This window comes from Manacus candei, unplaced genomic scaffold, assembly GCF_025592945.1.
Source record: "Manacus candei isolate 608988 ecotype Guabito, Panama unplaced genomic scaffold, ASM2559294v1 h1tg000077l, whole genome shotgun sequence".
NCBI classification, from domain to species: Eukaryota; Metazoa; Chordata; class Aves; order Passeriformes; family Pipridae; genus Manacus; species Manacus candei.
In genome coordinates this window covers 8,725,940-8,743,133 of record NW_026138125.1, presented here as the reverse complement: position 1 = coordinate 8,743,133, position 17,194 = coordinate 8,725,940, and the positions used below count along the sequence as shown (strand labels likewise).

The following is a 17,194-nucleotide window of genomic DNA, read 5'->3' as shown; positions in this document are numbered from 1 at the left end:
TTTTTTTTTTTTTAGTAGGTGGCAATTTGGCAGTTCTTTGTACCACAGATTCTTTGTTGCCATATTAATTTTTTTTCTAACCTAAACTTAATCTGCAGCGTGAGAACTGATGTAGGTTCTTGAGGTGGGCAACTGCGTCTCCCCCGATCGATAAAGCCCTCATTAAAAACCGCCCCAGTGCCGGCCGACACTTTCCGAGGCTGTTTGGAGAGGGCGGGCCGTTCCCAGCTTCCCCCCGCGCATGCCGGTGCGGGCGGGGGTCGCGGCTCCCGTCCCGTGCCCGGCATTGTGGGGAGCGCCGGCGGTGACGTCACCGGGGCCGCGGGGCCGCCGACCCCCGCCAGGGACCTGCCGGCTCGGGGCGGCCGCCGCGCGCGCCCCCGCCCGCGCGCGTCCCCGCGCCCCCGCCCCCTCCGCGCGCCGCGCGCGGCTCCGGGGAGCGCCGGGAAGGGCCGGCCCGGCGCGCGCCGCCCGCACCGCACGGCGGAGGGGAGAGACGGAGCGAGCGGGAGAGGGAGAGAGCGGGAGCCGCGCACCGAGCGGGGCAGCTTTACCCAGGTGAGCGCCTGCCGCGGAACGCCGTCCTGCCGCGCCGGGCTGCCCGAGCTCGGGCAGCGCCAGCCTCGCCGGCCGCGTCCCCGCCGGTGCGTATCGCCCCTTTGTTGTGTGGGCCGAGCGCGGGTCCCGCCGCGGGGCCCTGCCCTGGCAGGGCTGCGGGCGGCAGGCGGAGGGGTCGGGCGGAGGCGAGTCCCGGGAAAGGGCCGGAGCCCGGGTGTCTGTAGATGGGACGGCCGCGTTCCGAGCGATTTTAAACTTTACTCGTGGCCGCACGCCCGTGCCTCGGCCGGGCGGCGCCGGTCACGTCTCTGCCGACGGCCGCCCGGAGGCTCCGGGGCGGCGCGGCGGCTGCCGGCGGCCCCCGGACGGCTCTTTTGTGTGGCGCGGTGCGGTGCGCTCCGCTCTGGCCGCCGGGCGCTGCCCCGCTCCCCTTGGCCGGCGCTGTCAGGGCGGCCCCGGCGCTGCGCGGGCGCGGAGCTGCGCCCGGCGGGGCCGCGCGGAGCGGCCGCTGGGCAGGGCCGCGGGGCCGCGGGGCAGCGGCCGGAGCGCGCGCTGCCCCCGCGGGCGGGCCCGGCCCCGCAGCCCCCGCTCCCGCACGGCCGGTCCGCGCTCCCTCCCTCCTTCCCCCTCTCTCTCCTTCTCTCCCTCCCTTCCTCCCTTTCTCCCGCGCCGTGCGGGGCGCGGCGCGGGCCCCTCTGCCCGCGGCTTTGTGCGTGTCCCGTCCTTGTGAAGAGAAGCAAGCGGCTGCAGCGCTGGGCCGAGTTGTTGAAATTTATCCCTTTGTGTATATTACAATATCCTCCATTTTTCTGCCCTCTAAACAACGAGCCTTTCGCCATCTTGGGCGAATTTTTATTCCAAAGTCTGTCCGTCTCTTTTAGGAAGGAACGAGTAGAAATCTTGAAAGCCCTTTGGATAAGTCTCAAAGTTTAGGAAATGTTACGGGGACAGACAGTGACGTCATGTAAAGTTTAAGGGGATTTTTTTCCAAGACTCTGTGCTTTCCCCCGGCATTCCTGATCTAACGCGTTGTAAACCTCACTTTAAAGAGAAAGGTTCCGAGTTGAGACTGCACGCACAGGGGACATTGTGAATATGCGTCTTTATCTTGTGTCTGGTTTCGTAACAGGGAAATAATCGTGCTTTTGGGTTATTCTGCCCCCCCTTGCCTATTTCTTTTCTTTTCCTGTCCCGGCCTCAGTGTTTAATATGTAATGCTTGTTCGGTTATTTAAGTAAACGTTCTAAAGTTCTTATGTTAAATAACGAACTATCTGGAGATTTTCATTGTTTTTGTTTACGGAAAGTAGTAATCTAATGTGAAGCTTAGATGAAACACTTGGTACAGGATCTTCCCTGAGAAATAAACAGTATCTCCTTGATATGAGGAACATGGAAATACATAAGTCCATTTTTAAATGACAGATTTTGGGAGGCATGTGTGGAAGTAACAAACTTATTAACCTATGTTATTAAAAGGTTCCGCCTGGGAAGTACCTATAAATATTGCATGTAGTTTGGGTTATGTTCCAGGTGCCGTGTAATGTGGGTTGCTAAATGTAGTTACTGTGCTAAACTCATTAGAAAACCCAACCCTACAACAACCCTGCGCCCAAAAGCCAACAACAAATTGTATCTTCTATACATTTTGCATCAGTTGTTGTGAAAAGGAAAACAATAAAAGGTACTGCTGTGTTAATTTACTTCTCAATTGCACATTTTTTTATCTCAGAAAAGTTTTTCTGGTCACATGATATGACTTATTGAAACATGGGATATTTGATAAGGAATAGCTGTTGTAGGTGAAGTTCTGTTTTTCTGTTCTTTCTATGCTTATCTGACTTGCTGCATATTTAAAGTCACACAATCGAGAACACGAAACTGTATTTAATTTGCATTTTCTTTGTCTTCAGGGTTGGGAAAAACATTGACTACAATTAACATAGAAAGTAATAGCAACAGCTGTTTGTACATCAAGGCTTTTATATCCAAGTCAGTATTGAATGATGTACTTAAAGCATACTTAAGGTTATGTTGGAACAAATGTCAAATATTACTTACTTTATTTTTCTTTCTTAAATGCATCAGAAAGCGTGGTTGGATTCAGTATTTACTAGCTATGTGAATACCGGGTAAATGAAAATGTTTAAATAGTTGAAAGCATGTACAACGGGTGATTCTAAATTGCAAATGGAACAAAGGTCTAGAAGATTGGACAGATTATAAATGATGAGCAACAGCATAAGTAGTTTCAGAAAACGATAGTATAGTTTTGACATCTCATAGAAAACTGCACACGTTTTTGTCAAATTGCTGCAAAATCAATAAACTACATAATATTAAGAAAATTGTAGCCAAGGTAGTTTTTGTAAAGTGTATGTACAGGAAGCAGTAGGAATTGTTAAGGGATTTTCAGTGTTCAAGAAATTTTATGTTTGCTTCAATCAGGGGATATTTGTTTCATCATAGATGGTACCAATTCCTTGTAAGTAATGGAGTATTCATATCATGTTGTGATGGAGTTCATTGTAAACAGAAGTCTCTGGAGAATTAAAAAATATTTCTTCAGAGGATCAGGTAATGTTACCTTTTCATTCCTGACCCCAGATCTGTTCTAGATAGCACAAAATAAGGTTTTGTGACTATCGTATATTGAAAATAAACGGGAATTGTGGTACTGTGTCCTGGTTCCAGCCAAGACAGGGTTAATTTTTACAATAGCCAGGAGGGGGTATGGCCAGGCCCCAGAGGTTATTCTGTACCACTTCATGTCATTTTTTGGGGGGGGAGAGTGGAAGGGGTGGAAAAGGAGTCTGTTCCTGGGAGAAGGGGTTCCTTCCAGGTCAGAGTAGCTTGGTGGAGGGAAACAGGGAGTGATTGCGAATTATTGTTTCCATGTGAATCACTCCTTTCTTGTACCCTCTGTCATTAGTACTGTTGCTGTTACTGTTCGTTTTCTTATCTCATTGCTGTTTCCAGTAAATTGCTCTTATTTCGACCTGATCTTTACCAATTCTCCTCTCCATCTTGCAGGGGAGGGGGAGGCGGGGAAGGAGCAAGTGAGCAGCGCAGTTTCAGTCAGAGCACTAAATTGGAGAGTACCATTCCTAAACTACGGCACACTGGTATTTCTCAGCCGGATTATTTTTTTAAACTAAATTCCACTGTGCTGGGTTCCTTACAGGTCAATGTTCCCAGAAAAAGTAGTTGTTTTTAGGATTTGTCCATGTAGATTATTGTAGGTTGTCAATACCACTGTAAAATGTTTTGAGTAGCGTTAGAGGAAAGGTAACTAAATATGTGCTTCGTACCTTTCGATGAGAAATGCTTGGTTTTCTTGAACATGTAATACAATGCTTTGCATTTTCAAAAGATAAGTTAGCAATATTTTTATGTAATAGGGGGAAAAAGCATTGGTTGACCACTGCAGTATATGTGTTTAATCCTTATACTGCTAAGAAGAAAGTGCTAGGAGACTGAATTTTTTTTTCTTAATGAAGAACACTGAAAATGCCAATAAGAAAGTAATGGAAGTCTTCCTTTTTAGGTCCTGTTGACCTTTCTTGTGTTTTCTTTGTCTGCATGTTTATTACAGAACTGCAGTGTAAAGGAGCAGATGTTTTGCAAAACATCCTGATGTGTTGCTTTTTCTTATGGGAGTGCATAACTGTTCCTTCTGATGCATCGACTTGACAGCTGGTTGATTTCGTGGAACTGCTAAGAAGCCATTAGTGGTGTCATTGAATTGAAACAGAACAGTGGCTCCCAGCTTGAACTGCAATTGTTAACGTCTTTGTTGCTACTTTTCTCTTCCTATGCAAAATGTGGAATATCATAGTTGCAGATAAAAAGAAGTTTGTGCTCCCTGTCTAATATCCCTGAATGAAGGAAAGGAGGCATTAGTACCTGACTACTTTTAGTTTTTTAATTTTCTTATGATGGCATATTTGGGAATAAGAGATCTTGACTGTTGGGAGGTACAATGCACAATGCAGTTTGCTACCCCTCCCTCACACACACATGAAGGGCTTCACTGTGTGAATGCTGTGTGTTCAAATTGCTTCACTGTGATTGTCTCCCAGGCCCTAATACAGGTATCTTTAAATAAAACTAAATAGTGATGGGGTGCTTTTTTTTTTTAATCAGCAAACTATTCTAATAGATTACATAAGAGTGATACTTAGTGTTTTCATCGCTTAAATAATTTGGCCCAATGCAGATTCCCAAAGTCTACCAGTTTTCTCCCAAGTGTGGTTCAGCATCTTAGTTAATTTTGTTTTACTGCAGTACATTCAGTAAATTATGTCATACCACAGTACCAACTAGTTTGTGATTGTTTATTGCCACCAGAAGAAACACTGAAACAGGTATCAAGGACAGCAGTGATTTTTGTGATTGATAGTTTACAACATCCTGAACATGGACAAAATGTAGTATGTGTTGGTCAATGTATTTTAAAGAAACTGGAAGTTTATGTTGAAGAACATGATGCAGTATTGAGAATTTGGGTACGGATGATCTTCCCTGCTGCATCACAGAAGGAAATGAAACATCCTTTTTGTAATTAACATCTGTACTTTAAAAATTTTTTGTTAGACTACATTTTTACTTTAGACCTATTTTTGTTGTATTCTTTCTGTGTAATGGTAGAAAGAAAGTGCATCTTTTTTTTAAGTGAGTGATAGGCATTTGGAGTTCCTCTGGGTTTACTCTTTACAGATGAGAAGCAGAAACAAGGATACTGTATTAGTAAGCTTAAAGTAGATCCTCCTCCACCCTGCTCCCCATTTTTTGCCTGCTTATTTAAAAAAAAAAGGCAACAAACAAATCAATATGGAGTCACTAGAAGATTAGTGTAAGGAAAATAGTGGGTTCACATTAATTTTTGAAATTTGTGTTTCTTATTACTTTTATGGAGGCAAGGCTGTGTAAGATTCACTGTTATAGAGATAAGGACTCTGATTTGTGGAAGGGTTTAGTCTTTTACCAACATCACAAGATGATGATAGAGGCAGAAAAAAGAGCTGCCTTCACCCAGTTTAATCTCTAGTGTGCTGGGTAGTTGTTTCCTTGAAAACGGAAATGCGTGGTTTGTTATTCTGCAGAGTAATGCCAGTGGGGTGGGTAAGCTGAGTGCACATAGTCATTAGAAGAAATTGGGACCATGTGTTCATTAAGTTCACTCTGCAGAAGGGCCAGGCTAGATGCAGTATTTTGCTGTTTTAAGTGAAAAAAGGTATGTAGAACATATAATCCAGTTATCACACAATTTCACAGTTAGCTGAGTTAAGTTCTTGTTTAGTGTTTTAGCTCTTTACTGTCCTAAATTTGCATTATATAATGTCCTTAAAAAGAAAAAAATAACTATACTTTTTTAAGTCTGATACTGCAATTCCTTTAAGATTTAAATGGAAATTAAAATGCCAGAAGACCATTGTAGTAATTTTATGGTATCACTTAGATTTTTGTTTCTTTTTTGAGGGAGGGAGGAGGAATTGTGATTTATTTTGTGATATTAGCATTTCACGAAACCACCAGGTGAAACAAACACTCCTGGAGTGTGAGGAAGCCTTATGCTTGTTTTGTTTTTTTAATGTAACAACCAGGAAAGGAAGATGCAGGGGTTTTCCCTGCTTAGTTTAACCGAATTAATTTATGCATTTGACAGAATTTCTCATAGCAGTTTCTTCTCTTTTTATGTTGAATGTCTTTCAGTTTTTTGGATAAAAGACAAACATCAAAGAAAAGTATACATTTTTAAACCTTACCTACTGACAGATGATCTCAAACATAGTCTCTGAAAGTACTTAGAAAAAGATATGCTGGGCTTGTCCGTGTCCAGATGATGCCTGTTGCCTTCAGTGTGGACTTTCTCCCATTGCTACTCACACCCTTCAGGGCCTCCTGAATGTCTTGTTTTCTGTGTGTAAAGGACATAAGACCTCTTTTCACTTGATGTAGGTCAGGCATTGTAAAGAGCTGAATGGGTTAAGCCTCGGTAGTTTGCAAAAAAGAGATTGCAGAGATTTTTCTAGCCCCTGAGGGAGGAATCACCCAAAACCTTAAAATTCAAATTTCTAAAAATGTAAAGACACCGCCTGAAAAAATGGTTTACCTGATGAACCGTTTACATTAGTAATGGTTCCACTAAAATCAGTGGGACTGCTGAGTATAAAGACTTGTCTGGGTAATGTTTGCAGCGTAAAGCCTTGGGAAAGAAGATAGGTTTAGAAATAAAGTAATGACTGTGAAATAATGCTGTCATCTTTTTGGAGCCTCACACAGAATGTAGTTCTGCTCTGGAATTGCTGGAAAGGATAATGAAGAATTTTCATTTTTGAATCATTTAAATCACAAATTACCAGTGTGTTCTTGTAAATTACAGGAAGTGTAAGCTAGATTTTCTTTACAGCATTTAACACAGTAATTTAAAGGCACAAAGTAATCTGCCTACCTATTCTTGAGCTTGAATCTCTGTTGTGAGACTATTGGATGAGAAGCTAAAACCTTGAAATCCTCTAAAGAGTATTTTTTCTTCACTTTTAATGTTTTTTGATTGTGACCCTATTTATTAATCAATTGGTATTAATGAATTAATGTTTTTCTAACACTGAAAGATTCTTTAATAAACAATGCATTGCGTTTTCCAGATACTTATTTTAGAAGAGTGGTGTGTAGTTTCCAAGTATAATAATCAAAATAACTCCACAACCCCCTTCTCAGCCCTCACTCTTTCTACAACAGAAAATTAGTTTGACAAAAATTATTGCAGTGGTCCATCAGATGCAGAGGGACGTAATTGTGTGGATTTTGCCCCATTTTCTGTTCTTGCACTTTTCCACAAGCATGCACTCATTAATCAAAGACACGGTACTCCTGCTGAGGGCAGAGAGGTTCATCAACTTGGCAGCCAGTTTGGTGTAAAGAAGACCGTACTGAAGCTCTTAACGTGCTGGGCCATAAATAAATCTGAGGTCTTTGTATGCAAACCCTGGAGGTTAATACTGTATAATTCAGTGTCCTGTCTTTGTTTTTATGATTGATGGTGTTAAGTGTTTGAAGCAAGCCTTCAAGCAGGTCAGGGCAGGCTGGCTGATTGGCTGAAGCAGAAGCGTGGCAGAGGGGCTGGGGTGTATGCTGTGGAGATCACGGTTGTGTTGCCTGAGCTGTTGTAGGAAAGTTCTAGAGATTGACAACCCTTGCTGTGCTAATGGACTTAGTGCATGGAACACCCGTAGTTCGGTACTGTTTGTTCTGAAGTTGCTGCTGTTTGTATCCTTAACAGAACTAACGTGTGGAGCAAACAGGAGCAAACAAAACCTACTGGGATTTCCCTGTCGAAATAGTGGTAGGATTTGGCTTTAACGTGAATTGGTTGCGTATTCATAATTCACGAACGCCAGGTTACAGCGAGCGCATAGTCATTTGCAAGCTATTATAAACCATTCTGCTCACACGTGGAGACTGTGCTTGAGATTTTTTGTTTTATTGATCTGCTTGCATTTGAAATCTGGTCACTGCAGCCATGGAGACCCTTCATTTTAGCTGTGCTTGCATCATAGGACAACCTCCATATTAAATATTTATTTTTAACTAAATGTTAAATAAAACCTTAAATGGTGAGCTTCAAAGAAACCAAGTGTAAGGGTGAGCAGTGACATACATCTTAAACACAAAATCTTGTTATGTAAAGCAGCCTAAAAAAGTGACATCAGCCAAGCTTTTTAGTCCTTTCCTAACATTAGTTGTTCTGAATAAGAAATCCTTGTTAGATTTACCCAGTCTTACCTTGCTTAACACTGTAGTCACTGAAATTCGTGGTTTTCATGCATTGTATGCCCAATGCTTTTGGAGAAAAACCCAGAAGAATAAAATGTGATTGTATTACACAAAATAAAGGTGAAGTAAAATTAGTAATAAACACTGCCTTGTTGAGTGTTACATGGAGAAAATAATGGATGTATTAGAAATTACTGTACTCTTATATATACATATAAACTGTAGGCTTACCTATCATTGTAATGTGAAAAGTACGTATTTAGAAATATTAGTTAATAATGTATATGAGCTGTGATGTAAAGTTGATTCTTCCCCCTCCTTCCCATTCAGTTTTGCTTTTCCAAATTAGAAATCAAGTGAGGTATTTCCACAAGTTTATACATTTAGTTTGACAACTTTTCTGTATTTTTGTTTGCCCTAGTGATGAGAACTTTTATAAGGAGAACTATACTTTTAACTATAAAAATCAGTTTTCCTAGCATCCTTAGTTCCTGTGGGAATAAAAGTGAGCCCAATATGCTCACTCTCCACACATCTTTTGGTCCTCTATGTTTTAAGTTACTAACTTATAACCTGCCACGTAAATAGAAGGTATTGCTGAGGAAAGTTGTAAATAAATTCTCACTTCATATGTATGGATCCAGGAAAAGGGGAAGCCATTAGGGAAGGTTTCTTACTGTGTTTTTCAGTGAGATAAAAATAACATACATGCCTGAAAGAGTCTAGTTTTTCAAGCTATATCACTTGATTTAATAAAAGATATTATCTCTCCCTACAGCTGTGGTCTTTTCTAGGTAGTTACAGCTATTAGAAAGGATAAACCATAAGACATGCAAAGGAGTATTTTTCGGTTGCATCTCTGATCATTTTTCATCCTTAGAATTACCTTAAGCAACTCGCTGCTTCTTATCAATGTTGATGCAAGAGCTAGATCAGAGGTAATAGCTGAGATTACAACTGTGTGGTTCAGGAGAAAAGTGAGGCAGAAGAGTGCTCTATAGATTGTTTGGGGCTCCAACCTCTACTACAGTTGTAATGCCAGAAACAATTCCTTTATAGCATGATTGTAGGAGCTTTCAAAGAAGCAAGGAGAATTCCTAGGGTTTTTACTTACCAAGTCTTATCTGAGAAACAGTAGAGAGTCCCGTTTTGGTTCTTTCAGTGAAATTACCTTACTCAAGATTCTGAAGATGGTGAAGGGTCTGGAGGGACCATATGAGGAGTGGCTGAAGTCAATTGGTTTGTTCAGCTGGAGGAGACTGAGGGGAGACCTATTGGGGTTTGCAGCTTCCTCCCCAGGGGCAGTGGAGAGGCAGCTCCAATCTCTTCTCTCTGTGAGCAGTGACAGGACCCGAGGGAACGGCTGGAGCTGTGTCAGGGGAATTTAGGCTGGGTATTAGTAAAAAGTTCTTCCCCCAGAGGGTGGTTGGCACTGACCAGGCTCCCCAGGGCAGTGGGCACGGCCTCAAGGCTGCCAGAGCTCAAGGAGCGTTTGGACAACACTCTGAGGGACAGGGTGGGATTGTTGGGGTGTCTGTGCAGGGCCAGGGGTTGGACTGGATGATCCTTCCAGTGGGTCCCTTCCAGTTCAGGATATTCTGTGATTTTTAAATGGATACACACCCACCCTCCTCTTAGTGAGCATTGGCACTCAGACAACAGCAGACAGTGATTGAATTTTTTTCACCATTTTGTCAACATAGACCATGTTAGAAAGCTACTGTCCCAAAGAAAGTGTAAGAAATGGGTAGAAAGATGAAAGACTGTGGATTATTGAAAGAAGTCACAACAATACATTCCAACAATTAGTGTCTTTCTGGCTGCTTAGTAGAGAGAGCACTTGGATTTAGTCATACTTTAAATGTGTTGGAGAAGGATTTGGAGGACAGGATTTAAGCATGGTGAGTGGACATGTGAACTCAAAATAGGGATGCCATTTTGATGGCATACTACAGACCTATTTGGCATTTGTTCCTCAGGTCTTTTTTGTTTGTTTATTTTAACTTACCAACAACTTGTCAAATGAAAATTATATTAAAGGTTTTGCATAGTTTCCTTGCTGTTTAATGCATGTAAGAGTGTTTGGAGAAGTAAATTTTAGAAAAGAAAAAAAGCACTTAAGGAAAGAATATATTCCCCAAATGACAACAAACTTAGTGAGAGTCCTTTATTGTTTGGCATTTAACTGTGATATTAGCACTATATTTTCCCATCAGAATCATCCAGTCTAAGTCCTGGCCCTGCACAGACACCCCAACAATCCCACCCTGTCCCTCAGAGTGTTGTCCAGATGCTCCTGGAGCTCTGGCAGTCCTGAGGCTGTGCCCACTGCCCTGGCGAGCCTGTTCAGTGCCCCACCACCCTCTGGGGGAAGAACCTTTCCTAGTATCCAGCCTAAACCTCCCTGACACAGCTCCAGCCATTTCCATGAGTCCTGTCACTGGTCACAAGAGTGAAGAGGTCAGTACCTGCCCCTCCGCTGCCCCCTGGGAGGATGTTGAAGACCGCAATGAGGTCTGACCTCAGTTTCCTCCTCTCCAGGCTGAACAGTTGCACTGGGGGAGGTTCAGAAGAGATATTAGGAAAAAAATATTTCCTGCAGGAGTGGTCAGGCATTGGAATAAGTTGCCCAGGGATGTGGTGGAGTCCCTATCTCTGGAAGTGTTTGAGGCATCTGGATGCAGCACTTGGGGACATGGTTTGGGTGTGGTTATGGTGGTGCTGGGTTGATGGTTGGACTACATGATCTTGAAGGTCTCTTCCAACCTGTGGAAGATTGTGTGAATTTGAACAATGCACATGGAGCAGAGGGAAGCAGAGAGTATAACATGAACTAAACAGTGATAGATTCTAGATTATTACCTGCTATCAGGCAGAGATACTGGAGTCATAATGCATAGTTCTGTCAAAAATGTCAGTTTAACAGCAGTCACAATGCAAGTTTGACCTGTTACTGGGAGGAGAAAAACAAGGGCAAACCACAAAACATCTGGAACACTGTATCAATTCAGGTCACCCTGTCAAGTAAAATAAAATACAAATAAAAATGAAAGGAATCATCAGTTTTGGAACACTTTCCATATGAGATGAGACTATATAGAAGTCTTCAGCTTGGGCTGGAAAACCACACCTGAAATAAATAGAAAGCATTTTTTTTTGGCATTTCAGATATGAAAAATAACCTGGTAAAACAAAACCCAGTAATTTGTTAACAAAAATCAAATAGTAGCACTTGATGCTGGATTAAGTTGTGGAATCCTCCTTAGATGCTGTGGAGAGCAAAATGCACTTAAAGTGATTAATGGAAGATGTGCTTATCAGTCACTGCTGAACATGGTGATTGAACTGCAGTGTTAGGTTTGTTAAATCTTCATATTTCTGAGTTTTATGGGAAGGATATATACCTTTATTCTTTCTTGAAATGTTTATTACTTGTGTAGATGGACTTTTAGTCTGAATAAGTTCCTGTTAATTTTGGTTTCATTAATATTTGAGGTTTTGTTAATATTTGAGGTCTTGTGTAGATGGAATAACAAAAAATGCCAAAACGCCAAACATTTTCTAAGATTTTAATGAATAAAGCGGTTTCTTCATGTTTTTTATGTGGGATTTAAAAGTAATCACTTTTGGTTTGTGTATTTTCAACCACAGTTTTTTCAGTTACCACTGATTATTCTGTCCTTCATTCTTGGTTCCTTACTGTGCTCTCTTTGTGCTGAGTTTGTTAATGTGCTTTATTCCATTAACATAATGCAGTATAGACTAGTTTTATGTACAGTAACTGCCACCTTACAGACTTTTCCCATATCCCTTTCTTTCCCTGTTCCTGTGTGTGAATTTTAGTCTTCAGGTTTGTAACATGGGATATTCATAAATCCAGGTGTTTTATAGATGTTAATGGCACTATATTTAATGGAATTGAAAAATGACCTATCCTAAATACTGCACACAACATTGCAAATAAGTTGCAGTTAAATTTGGGCTAATGTGTTTGGTTGGACTAATATATAAAAATGTTGAAACTGTTCCTGTGCTGTGGGACTTTCAGTAGTACTTTGAGGCACAGAGTTCACATTTGATTTAGTTGTAACTTATACATAAAAAAAGGGTAAAAAAGACAACCTGCTATGTACAGTTTTTGAACTGTTTTCCTCAGGATCACCTGTGAAAGGGAAGATTAGGACCATATCAGAAACTAGTGTAACTATGTTGCTCTTTTTGTTTGTTTTGTCTTTTTTTTGAGTGCAGCAGGTAACCTGTCGATGCTGTCAATGTGAACAGCATAATACTAATAAGCAGAGCATCACCTCTCTGAAGTGCAACTTTTAAAATAAGAATATCTTGGAATTATACTTGTTATGGTATTGCTCTTAATAGTGAAGAACAGAAGTCTGAGTGCATTAATTATCACAAACAGGCGTAACTATTAGGTTGGCCATTCCGTACATGGATATATTGTGTTTAACTTTCAGTACAAAAATCAGAGAAATAGTAGTGCTGAGAATTTGGAAGAACATATGTGATAGATGGGGAGTTAATTTTAAAATACATTTCACTCTAATGCAAGAAAACTTTAAGTTAGGGGTTTTTTAAAATGCTTTTTAAAGACTGGTTTGGGGATTCAGTTCCACAGTGATATCTTTAAAGGATTTTTTTCCCATATTAATTACTTACTAATTAAGTGTTTTATTTTGTTAGGCTAAATTAAAGAAGTCCAATCATGAGCTTAAGTTTGTAATTCATATATATTGTGAAAATTAAGGCATTTGTGAGATATGCTTATTTTCTGAATGGAATGTCTACAATTGAAACAAAACTGGTCTAATGCAGAAAACTGCTAAATGAAAGTGGCCTGACCCAGTGTGGTTGTTAATGTAGGTGGTTAACATCAATTGTGAACCTTCACTGAACATGAAGGTATGCATTTACTTCCAGACTCTGTGTCAGTAACAGAGATAAACAAGGGTCCTGCAGCTGGGTCACAACAAGCCCCTGCAGCCCCAGGCTGGGGCAGAGGGGCTGGAAAGCTGCCAGTGGGAAAGGCTCTGGGGGTGCTGGTTGAGGGCAGCTGAACATGAGCCAGGTGTGCCCAGGTGGGCAAGAGGCCAGTGGTACCTGGTCAGTACTGGCCACAGGCCCAGGGCAGTGCCCGTCCCCTGTCCCTGTGCCGGGCACTGCTGGAGGCTCCTCGAGGGCTGCGTCCAGTTCTGGGCCCCTCACGGCAAGAAAGACACGGAGGGGCTGGAGCGTGTCCAGGGAAGGGAACGGAGCTGGGAAGGGTCTGGAGCAGCAGGAGGGGCTGAGGGAGCTGGGGGGGCTCAGCCTGGGAAAAGGAGGCTCAGGGGGGACCTTCTGGCTCTGCAACCCCCTGACAGGAGGGGGGAGCCGGGGGGAAGTTGGGCTCTGCTCCCAGGGAACAAGGGACAGGAAAAATGGAAATGCCCTCAAGTAGCACCAGGGAGGTTTAGATTGGATGTCAGGGAAAATTTCTTACCCGAAAGGGTGGTCAAGCCCTGGCACAGGCTACCCGGGGCAGTGGTGGTATCCCTAGAGGGATTTTAAAAACTGTGTAGATGTGACATTTGGGGACATGGGTTGGTGAACTTGGCAGTAGTAGGTTAATGACTGAAGTCTGTGATCTTAAAGGTATTTTCCAATCTAGATGATTCTATAAATGTGCTTGTTTAGTTTCATTTGTATTCCCTGAGTTGGAACCTGCATCTGCTAGAAGAAAACCAAAGCAATATGTAGATCTCAGGTGACCCAGTGCACAAGTTTGCCATTACATATATGGCACGTATCGTAATTGAGATGCAGTTAGATTAAATCAATACATCTTAATCCTGAATAGTTTTAAGTGTGTGTCTGCGTTCATAAAAAGGCATTGACCTACTGACACTTACAGGAGCTGAGCATGTAAAATTATTTTGCAGAATCTTGGCCTTAAATTAGTCAGTGACTGGTTTCTTTTCATTATTTCAGTAGGAACATTAATGGTATTTAATACTTTTTGTAATTTTTTTCTATAAAAATAATTTACACTTATTCTAATCAGTAATGACTTACCATATTTCAACAATCTTCTCGTTTCATTACCTGATACCTTCTTTACTATGAAAAATGTTTACCGTACTTATACTGAATCATAGTAGTCAGAAGAATGTAGACTGTAAAAATTTAGGATGTTTTTTCAGAGCAGATACCAAGTTTAAGCATTTCTGGTTCTGTTTTTTAAGGATAAATACCTCTTCTAGACACAATTGTCAGAGAAAGAAGGGAACTGTTGCATGTGGCTGCTAATCCAGTGAATATAACAATGTTTTGCACTTGGAAATTTGGCTTGGTGCCTGTACACTATTCACGTTGTGGTTCTTAATGATGTGAGGTACCATCCCAAAGAAAAAGCTGCCTGTGATGCATAGAATGGCATTAGTTAAAAAATGAAACACACTTTTGAATACTGGTTCTATATAGTGTAGATTTCTGATAGTCCTTAACTAGTTATTTTCATGTATCCAGAGCTCGTTAGCCATGGAGCTGCAGATTAACCCTTCATTATGAGTAGAGATTGAACTCAAATGCTGTTTGTGGAATGGAAAAAGTAATTTCTGGTAAAACTCAACTGCTACTATAGTGCTTCCAGTTACTCCTAGTTAAGGAGGAGTTTCCTTTGTGGCTCTTTTCCTGTTGTCAACACACGTAAAGTTCTGTGATGGTGCTGTGTCTGCTCACCTGTCTGTCCATGTGCCTGTCCCTTCCATGCAGTCACTTTTGTTTGCCATTTCTTTGCAGCCTTAACTGAAAGTAGGCTAGACATTTAACAGTAAAGTTCTACGACTTTGTGAAAATGAATTCCTGTATTGAAGAAGATGCACAGATTAGACCCACCAGCTGAGGAAGTGGTAGGCCAGTAGTAGTGTAATTTCAGCCCTGCCTCAAGCAGTTCTCCAGTTCCTCAGTGTGTGTGCACTTTCCAGTAAGTATATCCACTGTCAGCACTGTCCTTGCCAAGTGAGTTGTTGCAATGGATTTGTATTTTCTGGAGAGAATCTGGTTTATGGCATCAGGAGAATGCAGAGGACCATCATAGGAACACTGCTCTCAGGAGAGTTACCTCAAAGGTAGAATGCACATAAGGAAACCTGTAGTAAAAAGCTTTTACATGATGCCTTCTACATGTATTCTGTGTACAGCAGAATGTGGATACTGAAGTTTACTTTTTTGGATCAAAATTTTGTTTTCAGAATAAATGCAGTGTGATTTCAATTAGAAAATGTTGGTCGCTTTTAAGTAACATGACTAGAATTACATTTACATCTGTAACTACAAGCAATAAGTAATCCAGTCATTTCTGTCAGTGAAAATGCCTTAGAATCATTCCCATGTGCACATTTATTTCTTACTGAGTGTGCAGATAGGCCAGCACAAGTCATGCTGATTTGTTATCTTTCCATTCCACTATTACATGAGAGAACAAACATTTGCATTGATGTGTGAAATGAAAACGTGCCTTTATGGAATCCATGCACATAATAATACAGTTTTCCAGAGCTTTCATTTTGGTTGATGGTTTTTCAGACTAGAGTCTGTGTGCTTAACAGCGCCCTGTGAAATGGATTGTGTGCATGTGTCACATGCATAGCTCACAGACGGCTGATTGCCCTTTCATCAATAAAAGCAGGACTTGCCATTTTATGTAGTCAAATGTAAGTGAAAACCATAAGGTTTTAAAAAGTATAGTCATAGCTATTTTTTAGTGGAAGTGAAGTGCCCACCCACCCCCTTAGTGTCATAGACTGGATTTCAGTGATCAGGTAGACCATACCTGGTTCGCTTCCATCCTGTAAATTGTAAGTCAGACTAGCAAGAGTCAAACTTGTTTGTCAAATATTAAAAAGCCTGCAGAAATGGCTTGCTTTTATTGTAATATAAATCACATTGGTTCATGCGTGTGGCAATAATTAACTTCTGTTGATGTTAGAAAATAAGTCGTCATATCATTGCTGAAAAACAGGTTTCGGTATGTTTTGATTCATCAAACAGAAGTCAAGTGCCATTAGACCAGTATAAATATAACTAATTTTGAACAGCAAAAGTGTAAGACTACAGTTTCTACAGAACTTGAAGAGAAACTTGGTTTCTTAAGCAAGATATTTAAGTTTCTTTTTAATTTTTTAATAGAATATTTTGCATATAGCAACCAATGAAATAATCATAAATCATGTCTTTTAAAGAATATGGGCTCAGAATGATTAATTTTCAACTTGTCAGTTGCTTGGACTGTAAAGAAACAGTCAAAGGTCAGAGGACCAGGGCTCTGTAGATGAGCAAGTGTTTAAGTTTTAGAACAAACTTTTATCTTGACCATCTTTCCTTCTAAATAAATGCAGTTGGCTAAAGAAGAAAACCAAACCTATTCCATAGTGGGTTATTACTAATTTGCTTTAGTGTTTTTTTGCTTGAGATACTCAGATACTGATTGATACTTCAGGCAATATTTAAAAAATGCTTAGCATTTCTATTGATGCTCTTAGTAGATGTGCGTGGAATTGCATTAGCAGCAGAATTAAATTAGTGCTAAGCAGCAGTGGAAGTTTCATTCTTTAGCTCAAGCTCCAGTCTTTAAGAAATGAAAAGACAAGGATACTCTATTAAGAAGCACTTGGAACTTCAGGTGGCTTCTGGCCTCTTGGCACTCTTGCCCTGCAGGGTCCCTTCCATTCGGGTTTTAGTGCTCTTTACAGTATTTTCTCTTTCAGTCTCTGGGCAATCAACTTCCTTCTACAGATTCCTAAGTTACCTTGTCAAAACTGTGTTCTTATCCTGAACCTGAAAGCTCACAGAGCAGAAGAAAGTAC

The 17,194-nt window shown here is 41.3% G+C and overlaps 1 protein-coding gene across 15 annotated transcripts in view; it reads left to right on the top strand.

Moving 5' to 3' along the window:
* The first annotated feature begins 403 nt into the window (after window positions 1-403).
* The window catches only part of BAZ2B (bromodomain adjacent to zinc finger domain 2B), a 115,092-nt gene continuing 98,301 nt past the window's right edge, over window positions 404-17,194 (top strand). For 11 of the 15 annotated variants that reach the window (XM_051810369.1, XM_051810383.1, XM_051810382.1 and 8 more), the window contains exon 1: window positions 405-558. The gene's annotated coding sequence lies outside the window, so the exon portion shown is untranslated. Of the gene's footprint in view, window positions 645-17,194 lie in introns of all 15 variants that reach the window. The other 4 variants (XM_051810385.1, XM_051810373.1, XM_051810384.1 and 1 more) reach the window with 2 other exon arrangements.